General features: G+C 42.1%; 1 protein-coding gene and 1 pseudogene across 3 annotated transcripts in view; one reads left to right on the forward strand and one right to left on the reverse strand.

The window, feature by feature from the left end:
* The window catches only part of PIK3CB (phosphatidylinositol-4,5-bisphosphate 3-kinase catalytic subunit beta), a 195775-nt gene extending 170006 nt beyond the window's left edge, over window positions 1-25769 (reverse strand). For 2 of the 3 annotated variants that reach the window (XM_027091695.1, XM_027091693.1), the window contains exon 1: window positions 25561-25665. The gene's annotated coding sequence lies outside the window, so the exon portion shown is untranslated. Of the gene's footprint in view, window positions 1-25560 lie in introns of all 3 variants that reach the window. The other variant, XM_027091692.1, reaches the window with a different exon arrangement.
* Window positions 6700-7504, forward strand: LOC113612101 (60S ribosomal protein L7 pseudogene; annotated as a pseudogene).
* Window positions 25770-26354: the final 585 nt, after the last annotated feature.

Consider the following 26354-nt stretch of genomic DNA (forward strand, 5'->3'; position numbering starts at 1 on the left):
CGGTGGGGGGGTGGGCACATGGGAACGTCGGGGTCCCCTTGTTGGGAGATGACCCCCACAAACGGGGGAGCCGAAAAAAGGAAGAGGCCGCCAACCCTAAAAAAAAAAAAAAAAAAAAAAAATAGGGACTTCCCTCGTGGCACAGTGATCAAGAATCGGCCTGCCAATGCAGGGGACATGGGTTAGATCCCTGATCTGGGAAGATCCCATGTGCCACGGGGCAACTAAGCCCGTGCGCCACAACTACAGAGCCTGCACTCTAGAGCCTGCAAGCCACAACTACTGAGCCCGCCTGCCACAATTACTGAAGGCTGCATACCTAGAACCCATGCTCTGCAACAAGAGAAGCCACCGCAATGACAAGCCCACACACTGCAACGAAGAGTAGCCCCTGCTCACCGCAACTAGAGAAAGTCCACGCACAGCAACAAAGACCCAACGCAGATGAAAATAAAAAATAAATAAATAAAATTTTAATTAAAAAATAAATAAAAGTTAAAGGCCGGAAGGTGGTTGTCTCCTTGGAGACTATTACTTACTTGCTTAGTAACAATGGGCCTGCATTCACTCTGAGTCACGAAATAGTACCAGGGATTCTTGAGAGCCTATTCACCTAACCTGGGTGAGCACATAATGCCACCAGTGTAGGACCAAAACATGGCTAATAATACAGAGAATTAAGTACACATAAACTCTTTTTTTTAATAGTAATCTTTTATTTTTTTATTTTTTTTTTTTGGCGGTGTTGGGTCTTCGTTTCTGTGCAAGAGCTTTCTCTAGTTGTGGCAAGCAGGGGCCACTCTTCATCGCGGTGCGCGGGCCTCTCACTGTCGCGGCCTCTCTTGTTGCGGAGCACAGGCTCCAGACGCACAGGCTCAGTAGTTGTGGCTCACGGGCCTAGTTGCTCCACGGCATGTGGGATCTTCCCAGACCAGGGCTCGAACCCGTGTCCCCTGCATTAGCAGGCAGATTCTCAACCACTGCGCCACGAGGGAAGCCCTAAACTCTGTTTTAAAAATAATGTTCTGGGGAATTCCCTGGCAGTCCAGGGGTCAGGACTCCAAGCTTTCACTGCCAACGGCCCGGGTTCAATCCCTGGTCGGGGAACTATGATCCCACAAGCCATGCGGTGCAGCCAAATAAATAAATTCATAAAAATAATCTTCTGGGGCTTCCCTGGTGGTGCAGTGGTTGGGAGTCCGCCTGCCGATGCAGGGGACACGGGTTCGTGCCCCGGTCCGGGAAGATCCCACATGCCGCGGAGCGGCTGGGCTCGTGAGCCATGGCCGCTGAGCCTGTGCTCTGCAACGGGAGAGGTCACAACAGCGAGAGGCCTGCATAACGAAAAAAAAAAAAATCTTCTGAACAAGATCTCAACCACAGAGTTCCTATTTCCTGATTTTCAGTATTATTTTAAAGTACGGTTGCTAGAGAAGAGCTTTGCTATAGAGAACATGAACTAATCTTTGCAGGTAACCATTTATTCTATTGAACTAAAATATATAACTAGGTAAAAAGTCAATGCAGGAAGAAGAAATGAAGATTCTAGTAAGCTGGTGGCCCAATTTATATCCTGATGTTGGGGGAACATACGTGTAAAACTCATTACTTAAAAATAAATTATTGAGCCAGCATGTATGGGAAGTAAAAGTAGAGGGCATACTATCTAGAAGGGGAGACAAGCACACTAACACACAAAACTATTAAATAACTGAGCATAAGTCAAGAACGAACTCATACTTAGTGATTCTGTTTAACCAAAGGATAAAATCACGGGCCTGACTTTGCAGATGACCATTCCCCACTACCTCCAGCCTGCACACAGCCATCCAGCCATCTCCTCCATCTTGGAATTCTCTTGCTCAAAACCTGAAATGCTCCCAAACTAATGAACTAACACCATCAATTTCAAGCTACCGCTCATCTGTTAATTGTTTTACCTTGGGAAGGTTCCCTTAACTTTCATTTTCTTATTTGTAAAATGGGATGGTTAAATTACATGATCTTTAAAGTCCATTTCAGATATAATTTCGCTTGGTCAAACAACTCCATACCTCACAACACCCCAGCTTTTGTTCTAGTCAAACAAATCTCCAAGCTTCTTCCTACAAGGTCCAACACAGACTCCACCTCCCTCTTGAACTCATCCTATATATCCCTTATTCTACACATCTCTCCCTTTCCCTCCCCTCTCAAGCTATATATGGCCTCCTTTTTCATTTCTCCAAGATGCCAGGCTCCCTGTCACCAAAGTTTTCCCCTGTGCTGCACACCACCACATCCCACCTACCCTCGGGTTTGCAGTCACGTCAGACCCAGTGCTCCCTTTTTTTAAAATAACAATTATTTCATAATATCCCTTTAACATTCTGAAACATAATTTACAAATAATGCAAATTAAACATAATTTTAAATATGTATAGGTTAGGAACAGTCCTAAGTATTATAAAGTAGAAATAAAAGGAACATAATTCAGTACCAAATAATATATATATGTTAATGGTAAATGCTCTGGTACAATTACTTTAGATGGGAGTGGAGCAGCAGAATGCTATTTTTTGTTTGTTTTTGTCTTTTGTGAAGTTATACTTTTATTAATGCTGTTGCTTGCAATGTGCCATTGATGACAATTTAGACACAAGTTTTTTGTTTGTTTGTTTTAAAATAAATCTACAGCTTGGCTTGGGTTGTTATTCTTTTTATATTTATTTATTTATTTATTTGTTTATGGCTGTGTTGGGTCTTCGTTTCTGTGCGAGGGCTTTCTCTAGTTGCGGCAAGCGGGGGCCACTCTTCATCGCGGTGCGCGGGCCTCTCACTATCGCGGCCTCTCTTGTTGCGGAGAACAGGCTCCAGACGCGCAGGCTCAGCAGTTGTGGCTCACGGGCCTAGTTGCTCCGTGGCATGTGGGATCCTCCCAGACCAGGGCTCGAACCCGTGTCCCCTGCATTAGCAGGCAGATTCTCAACCACTGTGCCACCAGGGAAGCCCTAGACACAAGTTTTAAACCAACTGGACAGGACTGTATCATTACTTTCAAACACTGTTTGGATACTATATAGACCCTCAAAAAATGCTATTGGTTTTTGTTTGTTTGTTTGTTTATTTAGTTTATTTATTTTTGGCTGTGTTGGGTCTTCGTTTCTGTGCGAGGGCTTTCTCTAGCTGTGGCAAGCGGGGGCCACTCTTCATCGCGGTGCGCGGGCCTCTCACTATCGCGGCCTCTCTTGTTGCAGAGCACAGGCTCCAGACGCACAGGCTCAGTAGTTGTAGCTCACAGGCCTAGTTGCTCCGCGGCATGTGGGATCTTCCCAGACCAGGGCTCGAACCCGTGTCCCCTGCATTAGCAGGCAGATTCTCAACCACCGCACCACCAGGGACGCCCAATGCTATTGTTTTTGATAACAAACCTTGGAGGACTATTTGATCCTTCAAACCATACATATGAAAGTATAACTGATTTATAAAGACAACAAAAACTAGGTATCAAGAATCCTGAGTTCCAGGGACTTCCTTGGTGGCCTAGTAGGTAAGACTCCACTCTCCCAATGCAGGGGGCCCAAGTTCAATCCCTCATCAGGGAACTAAATCCCACACGCATGCTGCAACTAAAGATACCGCATGCGGCAACTAAGACGCGGTGCAGCCAAAATAAATAAATACGTATTTTAAAAATAATAAAAATAAAACTTTAAAAAAAAAAGAGAAAGAAACCTGAGTTCCAATACCAGTTTTGCCAGTAACAAGCCTAAAATCACTTCTGATTTCTTTTTTAATTCTTTAAAGTGACTTCACCTGTCCAGCTCTGCGTTCCAGCCTGGGTAAAGAGAGCAGACAAGGCTGGCAAAGTCCCTGGGTGGTGATCAAGCAGGTGGAACTCTAAGCTTACTTCAACCAGAACAGCAGCTCAGCTAGGATTTGTTTATATATTGCAGCTAGCATCTGTTTAGAGAAGGCTTCTCAGTTAGTTCTTGTATGATAAAAGGGACTGTGGCGGTTTCTTATAAAAAGCTAAACATGCATTTACGATACAATTCAGCAACTGCACTCTTGGGCATTTATCCCAAAGAAATGAAAACTTATGTTCGCACAAAAAACAAACGTTCATACTCGCTTTATTTTTAACAGCCAAAAACTGGAAACAATCCAAATCTTTCAACAGGTGAATGGTTAAACAAACTGTGGTTCATCCATATCATGGACTTCTACTCAGCAATAAAAAGGAACAAACTACTAATACATGCAACATTTGGATGAATCTTCAGGGAATTATGCCAGGTGAAAAAAGCCAATCTCAAAAGGTTACATACTGAATGATTTCATTTACATAAAGAACCACAGTGGGGAATGGAGGTGGGCAGGGTGGGTGCTAGAGGTAGATGTGGTTATAAACATGCAACACAAGGGATCCTTACGGCGTTGGAACTGTTAGGTTCCTTGACTGTGGTGGTGCACACAAAAACCTACACAGGTGATAAAATTGTGTAGAACTTATTACACACACGTACGAGTAAAACTGGAGAAATCTGAATAATGTTAGTAGATTGTATAAATGTCAATATTCTGGTTATGATACTATACTATAGTTCTACAAATGTCACCACTGGGGGAAACCTGGTCAAGTATACAGAGACCTCTATTACTTCTTACAACTGCATATGAATCTACAATTATCTCAATTAAAATTTCAATTAAAAATAAAATCCTGGGCTTCCCTGGTGGCGCAGTGGTTGAGAGTCCGCCTGTCGATGCAGGGGACACAGGTTCGTGCCCCGGTCTGGGAAGATCCCACATGCCACAGAGTGGCTGGGCCCGTGAGCCATGGCCGCTGAGCCTGCGCGTCCACAGCCTGTGCTCCGCAACGGGAGAGGCCACAACAGTGAGAGGCCTGCGTACCGCAAAAAATAAAATAAAATAAAATAAAATCCTGAAAAAAATAAAAATAAAATAAAATCCTGAAAACCTAAATCCACGTAACCAGAGGCTCCCTGAAAGCTGGAGCCTAGACATTTGACAATTCCTTGTGCTTTTCAAACTGTCAGTAGTAATGAACTAGTGGGGTTCCCCCACAATTGAAGCAATCCAGTACTTTCCTAAAATACAATAAAAAGAACTAATAGAAAAATGAAGACAAAATACAAACCCATATTTTCTTATTATTAACTTTTGATTTCTGAAGGCTATAACAGTGGGCATGGCAATGGGCACTGGGATCACACTTTTGAGCAGTGATGCATCAAGACAACTAAGCCTACTCATGAGTTCTTACCACACCAGTTCCATCTCCTGAAAATTCAACAGAGACACCATCTGGCTAAAGAGATACTTCTCATGTTCTTGAAAAAGATCTTAAAATACTTATGTGGGGGGAAAAAAAACCTCCTGTCTATTCATGAAAAAGCCCATCAGAGCCAAAAAAACAAAAACAAAAACAAAACACTTCAGGAACCAATCTCTTTATAAAAAACAACATATGTTAAATGTTCTTTGATGCCTGATAGATTAACTCAGAAATCACTATTTAAAATACTGGGAATTCCCTGGCGGCCCAATGGTTAGGACTTTCAGCTTTCACTGCTGAGGGCGCAGGTTCAATCCCTGGACGGGAAACTAAGATCCCACAAGCCATGTGGGGGTGGGGGTGGGGGTGGGGGGGACACCACAAAATACCTGAGATTAAATTAAGGCAACTCAAGGTGTTCTGTGAAACTCTTTACAGGAGACTAGTCTGTACTGGGTTTCACAATAAGAGTGCTCCAGATATGAAACTGTCTCTTTTCCAACACTATAATTCTACATCTGACTATCTTCTACCTTAATTTAAGTTCAAGTGGAGATATTATAGACAGTATTTATTAGCTCAAATAAATAATAAATTTATTAAATAATAAATAATAGAAGAGACACTGCTTTGGAAAAGACCCCCAGTGTTCTCCTTACTTGTGCAAGTAATAAATCCTTCTCCCGAGAAAAATAAACAAATACTAGGGGTTGTGGGAAAAAAACATGAAAAATTAAATCCAAGAGTAATTCCCAAGTTTCACACTCCTTTTAAAATAAAACACTTGCCAATGATATTAACAAACAGCTCACTCTTTTCTCTCTCTTTGCCAATACTATTAGAGATTTATCAATACACAGCAAAATGTTAACAACTAGGTGATACACAGAAGGAAAACCTAGGGCATGGATACCCCTGATTAACAGCCCTAATACGTAGCAAAACACATTTATTAGTGAAATTGAAAAAGGAAACAGAATTATTCAGCAATTAAAAGGAAGTACTGATACCACAATATGGATGAACCTTGAAAACATGATAAAGAAGCCATTCACAATGACCTCATATTATGATTCCATTTATATGACATATCCAGAACAGGCAAATCTATACAGACATAAATGATTCATTGCATAGAGCTGGGAGCAAGGATGGGATTGAAAATGACAGCTAAAAGGTTCCTTTTTGAGGTGATAACATTTTTCTAAAATTGATTTTGGTAGGTTTGCACAACTCTGAATATACAAAAAAAATTGAAATGTACAATTGAAATGGATGAACTGTATTATACGCAAATTATATATCAATAAAGCTGCTGCCAGAAAAAATGGGGGAGGGGAGGAAACAGCAGCAGGCTCCACAGATAGTAGACAGTAACTGCTTACTAAATATATAACAAAAAATAAAGAAATGGCTCTTTCCCGGCTGGAACCATGGAAGGTGCTGAGGAGAAGAAAAAGAAGGTTCCTGCTGTGCCAGAAACCCTTAAGAAAAAGCGAAAGAATTTTGCAGAGCTTAAGATCAAGCGCCTGAGAAAGAAATTTGCCCAGAAGATGCTTCGAAAGGCAAGGAGGAAGCTTATCTATGAAAAAGCTAAGCGCTATCACAAGGAATACTGGCAGATGTAGAGAACTGAAATTCGAATGGCTAGGATGGCAAGAAAAGCTGGCAACTTCTACGTACCCGCGGAACCCAAATTGGCATTTGTCATCAGGATCAGAAGTATCAATGGTATGAGCCCAAAGGTTCGAAAGGTGTTGCAGCTTCTTTGCCTCCGTCAGATTTTCAATGGCACCTTTGTGAAGCTCAACAAGGCTTCAATTAACATGCTGAGAATTGTGGAACCATACATTGCATGGAGGTACCCAAACCTGAAGTCAGTAAATGAATTGATCTACAAGCGCGGTTACGGCAAAATCAACAAGAAGCACACTGCCCTGACGGACAACGTGTTGATTGCTCCATCTCTTGGCAAATACGGTATTATCTGCATGGAGGATCTGATTCATGAGATCTATACTGTTGGAAAACGTTTCAAAGGAAAAAACAACTTCCTGTGGCCCTTCAAATTGTCTTCTCCACGAGGTGGAATGAAGAAAAAGACTACCCATTTTGTAGAAGGTGGAGATGCTGGCAACAGGGAAGACCAGATCAACAGACTTATAAGAAGGATGAACTAAGGTATCTACCATGATTATTTTTGTAATCTGGTCAGTTAATAAATAAACAGTGACTGCTTTCAAATTGAAAAATAAAATAAATTAAAAAAATAAAGAAATGAAGTGAGGGGATTTCCCTGGCAGTCCAGCACTTAACAGACTCTTGAGATTCCACTGCAGGGGGCACAGGTTCCATCCTGGTCAGGGAACTAAGATCCCGCATGCTGCATGGTGCAGTCAAAAAGTAAAATAAAAATTTAAAAAAAAATGAAGTGAAAGGATTAAGTGCTTATATAGAAAAAAGAAAAAAGTACAGAATTCTTTCACATATACCTAGTGACAGAAATGCAGAAGCAAAACTGAATCAAGTCTACTGAGTACAGAAATGGATGAAGGAAGTAATAACTGGTCTTAGAATACCTTATACAGATCAACTAAAGAGCTATGCATATTATCTCTGTAGGTCAAGGCTAGCTATCATTCATGGTACAATATACATCAGTTTCCCTTTCTGTCCATAATTCCAACCTCTACTAATTATTTATGTAATTTAAAAGAAGGGAATATGATATTTACATAAACAGTGTGTGGAAGAGTAGAATACATACACATGTATATACTGGAAAAAGCAAAATCTCTCTGAAGGGCATATGAGAAACTGATGGCTTTGGTTGCCTGTACAGAAGAGAGGAAGGGTGTTTCAAATTTTGAAAGTAGTATCTATCATGTAACCAAAAAAGTTAAGAATTTGAATGAAAAATATCTTTCAGTGAGTCTGAAAGCCCTCCAGCTTGACACAGATCCATTAAGCAACTACTCTATAGCTGCTTGGTTAAAAAAACATGCCTAAAGCCATGCAATGGTACTATATCATCCATTCTTCTATCTCCATCTTCTCACCAGAGTTCCAGAGAGTGAAACTCTATGTAAGTGGAAACACAGAACACTGGAGATATTCCTCCTGAACAATAAACACAAGAGACCCAGTTTCCTAGTCTAGCAACTAAGTGATCCCTAAGTCTTCTCTTAAATTCTGAGAACCTAGGAGATTAAATGATATTTCGCCAACCACATTTGTGTATGGTGTGAGGCAGTGTTCTAATTTCATTCTTTTACACGTAGCTGTCCAGTTTTCCCAGCACCACTTACTGAAGAGGCTGTCTTTTCTCCGCAGTATATTCTTGCCTCCTTTATCAAAGATAAGGTGACCATATGTGCATGGGTTTATCTCTGGGCTTTCTATCCTGTTCCTTTGATCTATATTTCTGTTTTTGTGCCAATACCACACTGTCTTGATTACTGTAGATTTGTAGTGTAGTCTGAAGTCAGGGAGCCTGATTCCTCCAGCTCTGTTTTTCTTTCTCAAGATTGCTTTGGCTATTCGGGGTCTTTTATGTTTCCGTACAAATTGTAACATTTTTTGTTCTAGTTCTGTATAAAATGCCACTGGTAGTTTGATAGGGATTGCACTGAATCTGCAGAGTGCTTTGGATGGTACAGTCATTTCACAATGTTGATTCTTCCAATCCAAGAGCCAATCACATTTGTGTCTCCAGGTTTCCCCTGTTCACATATCCCCTCCCCAACTTGAACAGATTTCAAAGAATCTCTTTAAGGAAAAAGTCTGTGTAGCACAAATCTGAAAACATAAATAGGTGTTAGAAAAATATGTGGGGACTTCCCTGGTGGCACAGTGGTTAAGGATCCGCCTGCCAATGCAGGGGGACACAGGTTCAATCTCTGGTCCAGGAAGATCCCACATGCCGCAGAGCAACTAAGCCCATTTGCCACGACTACTGAGCCTGCACTCTAGAGCCCACGAACCACAACTACTGAGCCAACGAGTCACAACTACTGAAGCCCACGTGCCTAGAGCCCATGCTCTGCAACAAGAGAAGCCACCGCAATGAGAAGCCCGCACACCACAACGAAGAGTAGGCCCCTCTCGCCACAACTAGAGAAAGCCTGCGTGCAGCAAAGAAGACACAACGCAGCCAAAAAAATAATTTAGAAAAATAATAAACTGGGGGCTTCCCTGGTGGCGCAGTGGTTGAGAGTCCGCCTGCCAATGCAGGGGACACGGGTTCGTGCCCTGGTCCGGGAAGATCCCACATTGCCGCGGAGCAGCTGGGCCCGTGAGCCATGGCCGCTGAGCCTGCGCGTCTGGAGCCTGTGCTCCGCAACGGGAGAGGCCACAACAGTGAGAGGCCCGCGTACCGCAAAATATAATAATAATAATAAACTGGAAAAATATGTGTTAAAGTCAAAAATGATAACCGTCTTGGTAAACTTCAATCAAATATAAAAGAGATACTTATAGAAAATGTAAAATGATCCTATTTAAAATAAGTTATATATCTGTAATATGTTACCTTTGTAAAGAGGAATTAAGAAAAAATACATGTACCTACTACTTTCTGCCAAAGAAATAAAGGAAAGATAACCCAGGAAAACAGATACATAGATACATAGATACATAGATAGATATGAAAATGTACAGAGAAAGGAATGCAGGCTATATGCCTGAGTATAACAATAATTATCTCTTATCATCTCACACCAGTCAGAATGGCCATCATCAAAAAATCTACAAACAATAAATGCTGGAGAGGGTGTGGAGAAAAGGGAACCCTCTTGCACTGCTGGTAGGAATGTAAATTGATACAGCCACTATGAAGAACAGTATGGAGGTTCCTTAAAAAAGTAAAAAGTAGAACTACCATACGACCCAGCAATCCCACTACTGGGCATATACCCTCAGAAAACCATAATTCAAAAAGAGTCATGTACCAAAACGTTCACTGCAACTCTATTTACAATACCCAGGACATGGAAGCAACCTAAGTGTCCACTGACAGATGAATGGATAAAGAAGATGTGGCACATATATACAGTGGAATATTACTCAGCCATAAAAAGAAACGAAACTGAGTTATTTGTAGTGAGGTGGATGGACCTAGAGACTGTCATACAGAGTGAAGTAAGTCAGAAAGAGAAAAATACTGTATGCTAACACATATATATATGGAATCTAAAAAAAAAAAAAGGAAAAAGAAAAAAAATGGTCAGAAGAACCTAGGGGCAAGACGGGAATAAAGATGCAGACCTACTAGAGAATGGACTTGAGGATACGGGGTGGGGGAGGGTAAGCTGGGACAAAGTGGAAGAGTGGCATGGACATATATACACTACCAAACGTAAAATAGCTAGTAGTGGGAAGCAGCCGCACAGCACAGGGAGATCAGCTCCGTGCTTTGTGACCACCTAGAGGGGTGGGATAGGGAGGGTGGGAGGGAGGGAGACGCAAGAGGGAAGAGATATGGGGACATATGTATATGTATAACTGATTCACTTTGTTATAAAGCAGAAAGTAACACACCATTGTAAAGCAATTATACTCCAATAAAGATGTTAAAAAAATAATAATAATTATCTCTGAGGAGGGCAATGGGAACGGGGAGAACAGAGGAGGTTGGAGTAGAAAGGTCTGAAAGGGGACTTTCACTTTCTCTTGTACTTTCCTTCTTTATTTGAATTTTTTACAACTAGCATATGGTTACTGAATAACTAAGGACATTTCAGGAAAGGTGAAATGTACCTATAAGCTAATTCCCATTAACTTTATTTTTTTAATAAAACCTGAAAGTAGCAGGAGTGTTATCTTTTTCTAAAAGCATTATTTTTCCTAACAGAAGAAATTACCCAAAATGTGAATCTCTTACACACCACACACATATATGTACCTAAACACAGTCCTGTTAAACAAAATTTAAGAAACTTTCCTGCTCCTCCTGATGTTTCTATTCCTTCTAGAAACCCAGTAACTTGCAAAGTGTTCAATATCAGGACTTCCCTTGTGGTCCAGTGGTGGAGAATCTGCCTTACAATGAATGCAGAGGACGCGGGTTCAATCCCTAGTCAGTGAACTAAGATCCCACACTTCGCCAAGCAACTAATCCCACATGCCACAAGTACTGAGCTCACGCACCTCAACTAGAGCCCACGTGCTGCAAACTACAGAGCCCACGTGCTCTGGAACCCACGCGTCACAACTACAGAGCCTGCGCCCTGGAGCCTGTGCGCCACAACTAGAGAAGCAAAAACCTGCATGCCACAACTAAAGAGAAGCCCACGCAATACAACGAAGATCCCTCATGCCGCGGCTAAGACCCGATGCAGCCAAAAATACATTAAATAAATATATAATAAATAAATAAATCTTTAAAAAAAATGTTCGCTATCTCTCTAACGCAAATTTCCCCTTCTCAAACCCACTGTCATAGTTAAGCATCCCTCACTGCTCTTCTGGACTGCATATATTGTAATACTTCCCCTCCCTGTCTCCCTACTTTTGAAGGGAATCCTTCCAAGTCTGCCCTCAGATCACAGAAGTATATTTTATAATTCTACTCCAAGGATCTTGGGCTACTTGTACAAATGCAATCAAGGGACAGTTGAGCAATTCTCCAAATAATCTGATGATTAGAGGCAACCAACTTAATCTATTCTTTAAATTTCAGACAAATTTTAATAGCTACTAAAGCAGTCTGATAAAAAGATTGAAGCGTATGGAGTAGAAACTATTGACTAAAATAATTATCCTGCTCATTCTGGATCGGTTTGATATCTCCTTCAAAGAGACAGTAATAGATTTGGATCCTGGTGTGTAGCAAAATGTGAATAAATCTGAGAACTGCCACCAGTGAGGATTTGATATTAAAATTACTTTTCTTTTAAATTAATTAATTTATTTATTTATGGCTGCACTGGGTCTTCGTTGCTGCATGCGGGCTTTCTCTAGTTGTGGCAAGCGGGGGCTACTCTTCGATGCGGTGTGCAGGCTTCTCACTGTGGTAGCTTCTCGGTGCGGAGCACAGGCTCTAGGCGCGTGGGCTTCAGTAGTTGTGGGACGTGGGCTCAGCAGTTGTGGCTCACAGGCTCTCGAGTGCAGGCTTAGTAGTGTGGCACACGGGCTTAATTGCTCCACGGCATGTGGGGTCTTCCCGGAAGGCTCAAACCCGTGTCCCCTGCATTGGCAGGCAGATTCTTAACCACTGCCCCACCAGGGAAGCCCTAAAATTGCTTTTGACAACTCAATACAGGAAAGAGGTAACAATTGAAATGAAAAATTAATATTCCTTTTTTTTTTTTTTTTTTTTTGGTACGCGGGCCTCTCACTGTTGTGGCCTCTCCCGTTGCTAAGCGGAGGCTCAGCGGCCATGGCTCACGGGCCCAGCCGCTCGGCGGCACGTGGGATCTTCCAGGACCGGGGCACAAACCCGTATCCCCTGCAGCGGCAGGCGAACTCTCAACCACTGCGCCACCAGGGAAGCCCCAAAAATTAATATTCTTGATAGTAGCCCTTCCCTCAGAGGGAAAGCAGCAAACAAGCAATGCCACCATAAAGGATTTAGCAAAGTGCCTGCTATATTGTAAGCATTCCATAAACCCTGGCTATCATTATTAATATGCCTAACACAGGGTTAGACCTCCATCTTACCCACCTATGCATTAATTGTACAGGTATAATACAAGTCAATGTAGAAGACAGAATAAATACAATTTTCTTAAGCTTTAATGATACTTAAACTAAACATTAGAGTGTCCACTGTGTTTAATTTTGTAATACCTTACAAAATTACCTTTTTAATCATCAAAATAGCTGAATTTCTTTACTTTGTAGTTACATGCATTGATTACATAAATTCAAAATCACAAAAGGAAATTCAAAAGCACATAATTCAAAAGCACAAACGGATATACAATAAAGTCTCCCTACCACAAATGTCTCTCAGCATCCGAGGTTACACTCCCCAGAGGCAACCAACGTATAGCAGTTTGGGGGTATCCTTTCAGAAAGCCTGCATCTAGGGAGTTCCCTTGTGGCTTAGTAGTTAGGATTACGGGCTTTCACTACCGTGGCCTGGGTTCAACCCCTGGTTGGGGAACCGAGATCCTGCAAGCCACACGGCATGGCCAAAATAAAAATAAATAAATAATAAAAAGGATTAAATTATATGTTTATGTACCAATTATCTTCAGAAAAGTAAGCCAGAAAAAGTTGATGTTATTCATTAGGTTTTAACTGAATGGAGCACTTCCTTATAATATCAACTGCATAGTTGGGAAATAAAACACTAACTTAACATGTATTCAGTTTAAACTGGTATGTATTTTTAAGTTCCTGAAAAAAATAAACAACTTTGTACATTAAAAAATAAAGAATTTTTCCATTTTAAATAATAATGCAGGGAATTCCCTGGTGGTCCAGTTAGGACTCTACGCTTTTCACTGCCGAGGGCGCAGGTTTGATCCCTGGTCCTGAAACTAAGATCCCGCAACCTGCGTGGCACGGCCAAAAATTTAAAAAAAATTTTTTAGGGATTCCCTGGTGGTGCAGTGTTTTAAGAATCTGCCTGCCAATGCAGGAGACACAGGTTCAAGCCCTGGTCCGGGAAGATCCCACATGTCACAGAGCAACTAATCCCATGTGCCACGACTACTGAACCTGCACTCTAGAGCCCGTGGGCCACAACTACTGAGCCCACGGGCCACAACTACTGAAGCCCACGTGCCTAGAGCCTGTGCTCCACAACAAGAGAAGCCACCGCAATGAGAAACCCGCACACCACAACAAAGAGTAGCCCCCACTTGCCACAACTAGAGAAAGCCCGCATGTGCAGCAACAAAGACCCAATGCAGCCAAAAATAAGATTAAATAATTAATTTTAAAAATAAAATAAAATGACCTTAGCAATTTTCTAAAAAAAAAATTGCTACCTTTTAAGATTACATTTTAAGGCAAACATTATTGACACTGTCAATATACGAAGACTTCAAGAAGGATTGTATTCCTTAAAAATATTTTCCTTTACTAAAATCAGATCCCAACCTCAGCATACAACTAACTAGATATAGTCAGTCCAAAACTTCTCTTAAGTTATTAAATAGTTCATTTTCAAAATGGATAATACATCGGTGGCTTTAGGTCTCCACACCCACTCAGGAATGACGAAAGAATACCTGTAATTTTGTAACTACACAGTTCTCATCTATAGAAACCATTGCTTATAAATGAATTTAAAATAGTGATTAGCTCAAAAAAATTATTATGGAATTTATAAGATAGGATTTTCCTGTTCTAAGTGCTTGCATTTTATTTTGTAAAATAATACACAATTTGGGAAATAATGTTAAAGGCGAAGTGGGTAACTAAAATAACATTTGTGAGTCACTGAGATTACTGTCAACAGAAAAAAGTTCAGACTTCTAAGAGGGAAAAGTGACCCACCTGCCCCAATTTGAGCCCACTCACGGCTTGTCTATGGGAAGAGGCATACCCAGTAAGAGCTCAACTCTTCAGCTGTAAAGAAAATAATCACAAATCCCCCATTTGCAGATTGGACGTGCTGTCATAATGGCTTATAATGGCATCACAACCAGAAACTTGCCTGAAACAAGTTAACTGGGCTCCAGAGTTAGAAAGAAAACCTCCATTGTGTCCTGTGCATCTCCTTCTATGTGTCTGAGTACTACTAATGGTAGATGTAATGTTAATGCTCACATTCCTTTCTCCTGTGAATATGAAAAAAAAGGCCAAATAGTATTAATGCTTCTCAATTCACTATTTTTTTAAGTTAAGGGATTAACAACTGTAGTCTACTGGTTCATTTATTCAAAGTAAATTTATGAAAAAAAAAAGTAAATTTATGTCTAACTTCCTCTATTCCCAATAATTTAGGATCAAGCTTAGCAACATGTTTTAATATACCACCCAAACAAATTTCCTAAGCAGAAGAGGAAAAAAAAACTGTGTTTTCTTATTTTAAAACTCTGTAGGGCTTCCCTGGTGGCGCAGTGGTTGAGAGTCCGCCTGCCGATGCAGGGGACACGGGTTCGTGCCCCGGTCCGGGAAGATCCCACATGCTGCGGAGCGGCTGGGCCCGTGAGCCATGGCCGCTGAGCCTGCGCGTCCGGAGCCTGTGCTCCGCAACGGGAGAGGCCACAACAGTGAGAGGCCCGCGTACCGCAAAAAAAAAAAAAAAAAAAAAATCTGTAGAGATGATCTACACAAGCGGACTAGGACCTCTAACTATACAAAGTCATACATTAAGTATTTTTGTTACTTACACATATATGACAAACCACAAAACCACAGTCCAATTGTAAAGCCAAGGGAAAAGAAAAAGCTCATCTTACATTCAAAACAAAGGTATGGGACTTCCCTGGTGGTCCAGTGGGTAAGACTCCGCAATCCCAATGCAGCGGGCCGGGGTTTGATCCCTGGTCAGGGAACTAGATCCCACATGCCTGCCACAACTAAGAGTTCACATGACACAACTAAGAAGCCCACATGCCCCAACTAAAGATCCCGCATGCCGCAACTAAGACCCGGTGCAACCAAAATAAATAAATAAATTTTTTTTTTTAAGGTACACTATATCACATAACTAATTCATTGTTTAACTCTTAACTCTAATCCATAAAACAGGACTATACACATAGAAACTTGTTTAAGAGTAGTGAGTGAAAGTTAATGCTTAAATGATTAGAAAATTGCTTCCTGTTTTCAAATACCCAGGTACTGTAAAATGAAGGTGGTGATTATTACACTAAAAAGCAACACTTTAAACTTATATAATCTCGGGCTTCCCTGGTGGCACAGTGGTTAAGAATCTGCCTGCCAATGCAGGAGACACAGGTTTGAGCCCTGGTCTGGGAAGATCTCACATGCCGCGGAGCAACTAAGCCCATGCGCCACAACTACTGAGCCTGCACTCTAGAGCCCACGAGCCACAACTACGGAAGCCCACACGCCTAGAGCCCATGGTCCGCAACAAGAGAAGCCACCACAATGAAAAGTAGCCCCTGCTCACCACAACTAGAGAAAGCCCGCGCACAGCAACGAAGACCCAACACAGCCAAAAATAAATTAATTAATTAAAAAAATAAGAAAGGAAAGAGCCCTCTTCAAAAAAAAGAAAAAAAATATATATATATAGTCTCTTTCAACCTTCCTCTGAAGGACCTAACAAATAAAAAAACTATTGAGGCAATCAGCTATAAGCATAAATTCTACCCCAGTGTTCACAGCAACATTATTTACAATAGCCAAGAAATGGAAGCAACCTAAGTGTCCATAAACAAATGAGTGGATACAGAAGAGTGGTGTATATATATATATACAATGGATTACTACTCCGTTATAAATAAAAAGAACAAAATTTTGCCATTTGTAACAACATGGATGGATATCGAGGATATTATGTTAAGTGAAATAAGTCAGAAAGAGAAAGACACACTGTATGATAACACTTATATGTGGAATATAAAAATTAAAACAAACTAGTGAATATAAGAAAAAAGACTTACAGATATAGAGAACAAGTGGTTACTAGTATGGAGAGGGAAGGGGGGAGGAGCAAGATGGGGTAGGGCAGCAGCCCCCAAACTTTTTGGCACCAGGGACCAGTTTCGTGGAGGACAATTTTTCCACGGCCAGGGCAGGGACGGGGGTGGGGGGCAGGAGGGGGTTCAGGTCATAATGCAAAAGATGCTTTAGGTAGTAATGCAAGCCATGGGGAGCGGCAGATGAAGCTTTGCTCGCTCACCTGCCACTCATCTCCTGCGGTGCGGCCCAGTTCCTAACAGGCCTTGGACCACTACCGGTCTGTGGCCTGGGGGTTGGGGACTCCTGGGGTAGGGTATTAAGAGGTACAAACTACTATGTATAAAATAAATAAGCTACAAGAGAACATTGTACAGGACAGGGAATATTTTATAATAACTATAAATGGAGTATAACCTTTAAAAATTGTGAATCACTACGTTGTACACCTGAAACATATAATATTGTAAATCACCTATTCCTCAAAAAAAATAAATTTAAAAATAAATAAATAAGCAAAAGCATAAATTCTAGAGTCATACAGACCGGAGTTCAAAACCTGACTCTCCCACTTAAAAGCTGTGTGCCACCTGGCATGTTAACTTCCCAAAGCTTCAGTTTACTCATCTCTTTTTTTTTTTTAATAAATTTATTTATTTATGGCTGCATTGGGTCTTTGTTACTGTGTGCAGGTTTTCTCTAGTTGCGGCGAGCGGGGGCTACTTTTTGTTGCGCTGCGTGGGCTTCTCATTGCAGTGGCCTCTCTTGTTGTGGAGCACGGGCTCTAGGCACAGGCTTCAGTAGTTGTGGCACGTGGGCCCAGCAGCCGTGGTTCGCGAGCTCAGTAGTTGTGGCACACGGGCTTACCTGCTACGTGGCATGTGGGATCTTCCCGGACCAGGGCTCGAACCCGGAACCCCTGCGTTGGCAGGCGGACTCTCAACCACTGCGCCACCAGGGGAGCCCTCCTCATCTCTTAAATGAGGATATCATTAGTACCTTCATTACAAGTTTGTTATGAAGATAAAATGAATAATGCACAAAGAGGAGTTAGCATAATCTGACACATAGGTGAGCATTCAATAATGTTAACTTTGGTTATAGTTTAATCCTATATAGTAAATCACACAGAGGAGTTTTTCTAATAGGCTATATTGACAGTCACAGCTTTAAATGACAAAAGAACATATTGATAAAAGGAAGCAGGTAACAATAGAATACATTGAATTAAAGAAGTCACTGATCAAAAAATAATTGCCTGGCTCTCAAGGAGAAGATAGTAAATTCTTCATAAGTTAAAGGTAAAACAATTGTTACTGGTTGGTACAGCAATATATAGTTCTCTATAACACACACACACACACACACACACACACACACACACACACACACACGACATTCCTTGTAGGTAGAATGAGAATCTAAAACCCAGAAGCCTCTCAGTTAGGGAAAATTTTAATAATTTAATAATGGAATGTTGAGTAAAGTACATCAAGAGTTAAGAACTAATGATTTCCAATGAAAACGTGAAATTTCCACAGCCATCAAAAGAACAAAAATAAAATAATTATAATTGATCATAACATTGTCCAAAATCAACAACCATCTTCTATGGATGTTTCCTTAGGCTCACAGTGCAAAAAACAAGTGTGTTAAGAGAATTCCAGTTGGTTTTCCCCAGGACATGCCTCTAATAATTAACTACAATGAATCTCATTGGAGGAATAATGTCCATGTAGCTGATAAACATGGAACCTAACTTTTGAAAATATACAACTGCAGAAATAAGTTTTAAATAAATTTGTGTTCAGATAACATAAGGGCAGCAATTTGTATTGATTTATAAAGTCAGAGGAAAACACTGATTTTAATAGTATGATATCTAAATACAAGATCTACACTAAATCAGTAGTTCAAGAATAAGCAATTTTAAATGACCATATTTCAACTATTTAATAGAAATTAGTTACTGTGTAACTACATGTAAGTAACATGTCAGAGGTAGTAAATAGCGGCCTGGCTACAAGAAATGAGCACCTCTATTTCAAACAGGTCTTCATTTTAACTCCTATGAAAATGTTTAACAGTTTAAGTGATTAAATAAACATTAAAGAGAACTTCAAATTGCAGTAAATTTATAATTCTGACAATCTGCAATACTCATTTAAATCACAAAAGCTCAATCATTTAAGCTAGCAAAGTACAAATGTCTCAAAATGGAGTTTGGCCTCTTGTTGACAGTCACCTCAAATTTCTTCCAGTGGCTCAGCAGGTAAGGAATTCATGGAATTCAGGGCTTCAAGGTCTAGTAAGCATTACTAAACCTTACTGGTTAAACCATCCAGTCAACACCAAGTTATGTGGGGCAATGCCTGTAGATTATCTAACTCCTTTGTCCCTTCCCACATATTCTCTACTTCATAACTACCATTACTTCTAAACGGTACAAAGAGGTAAACATGAAATTGGTAAATATTATAAATTAGTTATTAGAAATGCAAAGAAAAACTATGGTCAGGAATGTGGTTAAACTGCAGTTTAAATAAAGCTTCTGGATTACCCATGGATTTCTTTTAATCCACATAATCCTCCTCCTGAAGGCATGGATAATCAGGTTCGCATTTCCATTGAAGGCAAATGAGCATTTGCCCGGTGGTCTCCCAAGTAGCCAGAGCAGCAGGAGACAAGCTACAGGGTCAGGGATGCAGCAGTCCCTCCAGGGTTTGCAGTAGGGGATTGTGAGCTGCTGACCTGTGCTCTAACAATACCACAACACAGGGGACTGCCAGATTAACTTTCTTTATTTTGGCAGTAAATTCCCCCTATTAAAGGCTCAACCGATAATAACCTCAGGTGACCTACTTTAAATAATCAAGAAAATAAGGAAATATACATTCTTGGTGAAGAAGCGGGGGAAAGATAGATCATGGAGCCAGGACTCAGGGGAAGGATGTGTAAATTTTTTGAGGAAATGAGGAATTTCTAAATTATTGACTGCTTTAGGCTGGAAAAAAGTTAAACGAATAATGGAAAGCTACCTTTGCAATACACCATAGCTATAAAGATAGCACATCTTTCCCTCAAACCCTAGGAGAGTTGAATACCTGAAACAACTAAGTGCTGGAATAAAATGGATAGTCTAGCAGAGGTGACAATGCTAGAGAGAGAGAAGAGAGAAAAGCTGAGACTTCATAACATAATCCTTGGCAAAATTAATCTCCAGTTTACCCTAGCTTACCCTGCGATTGCAGTAAATGGGATTCTGGGTTTATCAAAGACACATGAGAAGATATGTTATGCCATCCTTTATGATTTTATCACAGACTTCGCCTCCAAATTTCTTTGTTAGATGCTCCCTATTGTAACTTGACATCATGGGATTTGCCTCACTTGACAGGTTCCAGAAGTTATACAATAATTTTTTTTTTAATTTAAAGCCTTTTAAACATTCCTCCATCTACTAAGTTTATTGCTTTATTGCATGTAAACCCGTTATGTTGAAGACTGGAATTCTTTCATTTATATTTCTAAAAGAAAACCAACAATTAGGTTGATCAATTATCCACTTATTCCAAGTTCTAACATATTCTATGCATGAGAGACTTTCCCTTTAAAAAAACAAATAAATCCAGGGAATTCGCTGGCGGTCCAGTGGTTAGGACTCTGCGCTTTCACTGCCAAGGGCCTGGGTTCAACCCTTGGTCAGGGAACTAAGACCCTACAAGCCGCGTGGTGGCCAAAAAATAAAAAAATAATTCCAAGTGTTAAAAATGAAGGGGAGGCTGACCGCAAAGGGGTAACATGAGGAAATTCTTTGGGGTGTTGGAATTATTCTGTACATTGTTAATGGCGGTGATAGTTACAAGAATCTAGGCATGTGTTAAAACTCATAGGACTGTACATGAAAAAGTTTTTGTAAAATTTTAATATTCAAGGTCACTCTCCTTTTAGAAATGCCTTTTTTATTTAAAAAAAAAAAAAAAACTATCAACTCAGAAAAAGAAAGGTCTAAATTAGAGATACGCAATCTGCATTATCAGAGCAACTGGTAGGTAACACACTATACACACCCAACCATACATCTAATACCTTTCATTTTTCCTCTCTCAACTGGAAGCTTGTGATTCAGGATTATTTAAGCTGGAGATGATAACATAAAGGTTACCATGGAATATATGAGAGAACAACTTAAAAAGGAAGTACACCAGTTTAGAATCACTCCAAAGGGTAAAGCTGGACCCAGTGGCTGGAAAATACAGGAAGCCAGACTTTGATTATGAGAAAGCAGAAAGGCCTCTTCAAGAAAGGATAGTATCCTTTCACACAAGGTGTCCCAGCAGACATCAAACTACCAAAAGCACATAGGCACTCCTTAGAAAAATAGCCCATACAAATCAGGCAGCGGAGAGAAGGCAGAGGGAAAAAAAAAGTGTCAAAATTTGGAGAGGGAGATGAGAAGGTAAAAGGAGTGAGAAGCAAAGTTGCCCCACACAAGCCTGAAAATCTATAATATTCTCCTTTATCTTCCTTTTCTTCTTCTCTTCTACTAAATTTCCAGTATTGTTCTTCTAGTCTAGGATTTCCTTCTCCAACGTATCTTTTTCCTATTATCTACTCTGACAATGGAATTCTACACCTTGATTTTGCCATACCCTTCTTTCTTCACAAACCTACTAGATAGTCTTTGGGGCTTCAGTCTCAGGCAGGGGGAAAATCCTAAATTATTTGCCTCTTTCTACAACATGACAAGGCTTGCAAGTGAGCAGTTAGCAGAAGCCAAATGATAGGCACTTATCTCTCCAAGATATGGTTAAGATATGATAACTGAATCAAATGGTTCAGAGGATATTTACATAAATGCACACAAGGGGGGGGGCTCAGATTTTTAAAAAATAATGTAATTGAAATAAATAAACACACCTGTTCTCTGTAAAAATTGCAACTGCTACCCTATAGGATTTGGTATGCAATACTGGATTAAACTACCACATTCTATAGAACCAGTCCCCTCCAGTCAAGACCAAAATTCAACGCTTCTAAAGAACAAAACAAGGCTGGAAAACTTGTATGGCTTCTTATTCACAAAAATACTAATGATCCAGTAAACAATGAACAAAATCCACATTTGTTTTTGTTATTAACGGCTTGACGTCTAAATGCTTAGCCTTTTCAGGAGGTACAGTACCTTAATGAAGACTGAGAAAGTAAGGAATAGAATAACTAATAGAATAGAATTAACAGAATAACTAATAGAATAACTCTAGGCCCTGTGATCACTTCCTCATTTGCACAAATCTGGGACCAAAAAAGGGTCAAGTGTGTTCAGTACATGTTATACTTGGAATCGGAAGATTTTATAATGTATTTCATTCACACATTCATTCATTCAACATTAGTTAAATTTTCCAGACACTGTTCTGGTTACTGAGAATACCCCAGGGAAGACCAAGTCCCTTCCATCAGAGAGTTTATAATATGTTGGAGGGAAAAGACCATAAACAAACAAGAAAATAAGGAAGACAATTAGCTGATAATGCAGGTAGAGTTTGGACTTACTTTTTAGTGCAATAAGAAGCCCCTGGAGCAGGAGAGTAAGTAAAGATCACTCTGACTGCTGTCTGAAAATGGACTGTAGGAGAGCAAGGCCAGAGGCAAGGAGACTAGTTAGGAAGCTACTACCTAGGAAAAACTGGGGTGGTGACAATAAAAAATAAAGTGAAGTAGGGACTTCCCTGGTGGTCCAGTGGTTAAGAATCCATCTTGCAATGCAGGGGACGCTGGTTCAATCCGTGGTCAGGGGAACTCAGATCCCACATGCCACGGGGCAGCTAAGCCCACACTCTGCAGCTACTGAGCCCATGTGCCACAACTAAGACCCGATACAGCCAAAAAGTAAATAAATATTTTTTAAAAATAAAAAATAAAGTGAAGTAAATATATTCGGGATACATTTTGGAGGCAAAATCAACAGGGTTTGCTGAAGGACTGGTTGTGTGGGGAAGTGGGGGAGGAGTGAGGCAAAGCGTTGAATTAAGGATGACCACCAGACTTTTCACTTAAGTAGGTGGAACAGGGGGGTAGAGGGGTGCGCTTATGAAATGCAGACTGCTGGGGAAGGAACAGGCTGAAGAATGGAAATCAAGAGCTCCACTTTGAACACGTCAAGTTTAAGATAGACAAATGAAGTGAAGATATGTAGGCAGGTAGAAGAAATGTGAAGTTCAGAACTGGAGAGAAAAATCTGAGAGTCAACAGCACGGTGACAGTATTTAAACCACAGGACTTGATGAGATCACTCAGAGAGAATACAGGTAGAAAAAAGTAGAGGGATGGGCTTGGACACCCTTAGGCATTAGGATGTTCTGAATTCACAAAGAGAAGGAAAAGTCAACAAAAGAGATAGAGAAACAGAGTGAAGAGAAGGAAAACCATAAAAGTGGAGTATCCTGGAAGGTTCCTTTATATAATATGATACTCTAATCCACCACCACCCTCCCATCCTGCTGGCCACACACTCTCAAATTCTATAAACAAACAAAAAAAAAAAAACTGAGGCCCAGAAAGACTGGGTGACATCCCCAAAGTCTCAGCTACCTGGGACCCAGGACCAGGCCTAAGAGCCAAGGTGTGACTTCTGACCCCTAGCCTTTTCACAGTGGCTAGCAGCGCTTCTACTGTTGGGTTTACCAGTGAGACAACAGCGAAGGTTATAATCTAGTAAGAACACAATGAGACTACAAGGAAGAAGATAATTTAGATTACAAGGTTAATTTTTAATTTTTTTCTATGTATTTTGTTTACATTCACAAAGCAAGTTGGATCAAAAGTCTTTATGGATGAGTCTCTAAGAAAAGCAAGAAAAACAGACAAGAGGTGAAAAAAGGCAATAAATCAAAACCCAACTCGATTTTCTCCACTTCTAAAAAACACTGTGGGTTTTCCCCAGTGGCGCAGTGGTTAAGAATCCGCCTGCCAATGCAGGCAACATGGGTTCGAGCCCTGGTCCGGGAAGATCCCACATGCTGCGGAGCAACTAAGCCCGTGGGCCACAACTACTGAGCCTGCACTCCAGAGCCCGAGAGCCACAACTACTGAGCCCGCCAGCCACAACTGCTGAAGCCCACGCGCCTAGAGCCCGTGCTCCACAAGAGAAGCCACCACAATGAGAAGCCCGCACACCGCAACGAAGAGTAGCCCCCGCACGACTCAACTAGAGAAAGCCCGCACACAGCAACGAAGACCCAACGCAGCCAAAAATAAAATTAAATTAAAAAAAAAAAAAAAAACCACTCTGAAGGTAGAAGACTCTCATTAGGATGTGAATCAGGGGTTGTACAAAAAAGTTTTTTGATTTCAGTCATTTTTGCTTTAGTGAATACAATCCCAGTTTTAAAGCTTAAGATTTTTACTTTGTTCCACACTTGCCTCTGGAACTAGGTTAAGATCTTTATCCTGACCTTTCCTATGCTACTTTATCATGACTTAAGCAGTTCTGCTTTTACCATAAAAATCTTACAGTGTAACCTAAAAATCCCCAAATGATTAATGAACTGCTGAGAATTCTGACTCGTTGGAGATGATTTTATTAGGAATCATATTTCCAAACACCCATTCAGTGCTTCAAAATAAGTACTCATCTAATTTAACTATAATGACTTCACCAGAAATAACACTGCCCACGATGATGTTTACAAAAGCACTCGTCACTCCCTTCGTATGTAGCAATGCAAAAAAAGGAGTCTGTTTCCATATTCTTCTCTGTTTATACTCTGTAACAAGTGACAGTTTAAGTGTCACTTAAGATTATTTAAACAGCAAAGCACTTCAAGTTTGATATGTCCCACCACCTTGCATCTGAAGCGAATCCTAAAACTCGCTGTTTTATTTAAACAGCAATTCCCACTCGGTACCTGAGACAGGTATTCCAAGGCAGCCTTAGAAAAAAAAAAAAAAGAGACTCCAACATTCTAGGATGAGGCTATAGGATTCGTATTTTGGCCACTGTTAAGATAACAGGCTCCTGTATTAAACAACTCCAGTGGAGGTTACTGCAACATCAAAGCGCTTCGGAAATACATGCCCCCGAAAAGTACACCCGCAGCCAAGAATCGGCAATAGCTAACAAGGGAAGATGCTGCAGCAGAGTTACTCTTAACAGCCTACCACTGACCAAGCACTCGTTTTTCGGTCATGTACATCATCCTGTCCTAGCTACACAACAACCCTGTGAAGTACGTATAATTATTCCCACTAACAAATCCGGATACTCTGGCCCAAGGCCCCAGGGCTGCTCAGTGGCGGCGCCGGGATTTGAAAACACGACCCTATCCCAACAGTCCAGGATCCCCGCCCCTAAAATACACCCTGCGCAAAAAGGTATCTGAGGATCAGGAGCTCGCGGGTGTCCGCAAAGACACAAGGGGCGAGGACGCCGCCTCTCCCCAGACGCCCCTCAGGAACGCAACCCAAAGGGCCGCGTCCCTGCCGCCCGGAGGCCGGGGAGAGCCGCTCACCTTGGAGAGCCCCGGGAGGGCCGCAGGCTAGCGAGGCACCCCGCGGGCCGGCGTCCTCCGCGTCGGCAGGAAGCGCGGAGCGGCCACTCAGTCGCCGGCGCCGCAGGCTGTGGCGGGCAAGAGCGCGCCGCCGGCCCGCGCGGGGGCACCTCAGAGGCCCGCCGCGACCGCGCCGCCCCTCAGCCGCGCCGCATCCGGGTCCCGCTCCACTGCACTCACCTGCCCGGCGCTCCGCCGCCGCCGCCGCCGCCGCCGCTGCCGGCTCTCGGCTCCAGGGGCGCAGTTAGCAGCCCAGGCCACCGCGACCGTCCAGCTGCGGCGCTCCCATGCCCGTGTCTCTCAGTCGCCACCCGCCTGCCCCGCGCGGCGCTACACCAGCCCGTCGCCCACGGCCATGGCCAGCTCCGCCGCCGCCGCCGCCGCACCGACCGACGGAGCACGCGCGCGCCGCCGACGGAGCGCGCGCGCGCGCGCCCGCCCGCCTCAAGGGCCCGCCTCCCAGCAGCCCTCGCCCCGCCCCGCGAGCCGCTCCGGCCAATACCAGGTCTGCGGGCTGGGCGGGGCAGAGTTGGTCGCGGCTGGGAGGGGAACCGCCGCCTAGTCCTCTCCGGTTGGTGCCTGCTGGGAGGCTGAACCGCCGCCTAGATTTCTCCGGCTGCCCGACCAGCAGCGGTGCTGCTGTGCGGCAGCTCCTCTTTGAGGCTCCCGGAGGACTCGGAATCGGGAATCCCCAGCAAGCCGCTTTCAGGAGAGACCCACCACCTGCCCCGGCCTTCGTAGCCGCCTCCGAGAGATTTCTCTGTTCCTGGTTTCCTTGCCGGCCTTCTCTTCACAGCCACTCTCCCCAGTTCTGCGACTCTGAACTTTTATCTCGGTTCCTGGGCCCTACACTTTGCTTTTCCCTCTCCCCCTGTGTCACTCCTCTTCTGGGGGTGGGGCCGCTAGGTCGGCTGACCCACAGCTGGCCCTTCAATGCCTGCACTGGTTATAAAGCAAAAGTCCAGCATTCCAAG

The sequence above is a fragment of the Aethalodelphis obliquidens genome, unplaced genomic scaffold, assembly GCF_003676395.1.
Source record: "Aethalodelphis obliquidens isolate GAN/ISIS:26980383/991018 unplaced genomic scaffold, ASM367639v1 scaffold72, whole genome shotgun sequence".
Taxonomy (NCBI): Eukaryota; Metazoa; Chordata; class Mammalia; order Artiodactyla; family Delphinidae; genus Aethalodelphis; species Aethalodelphis obliquidens.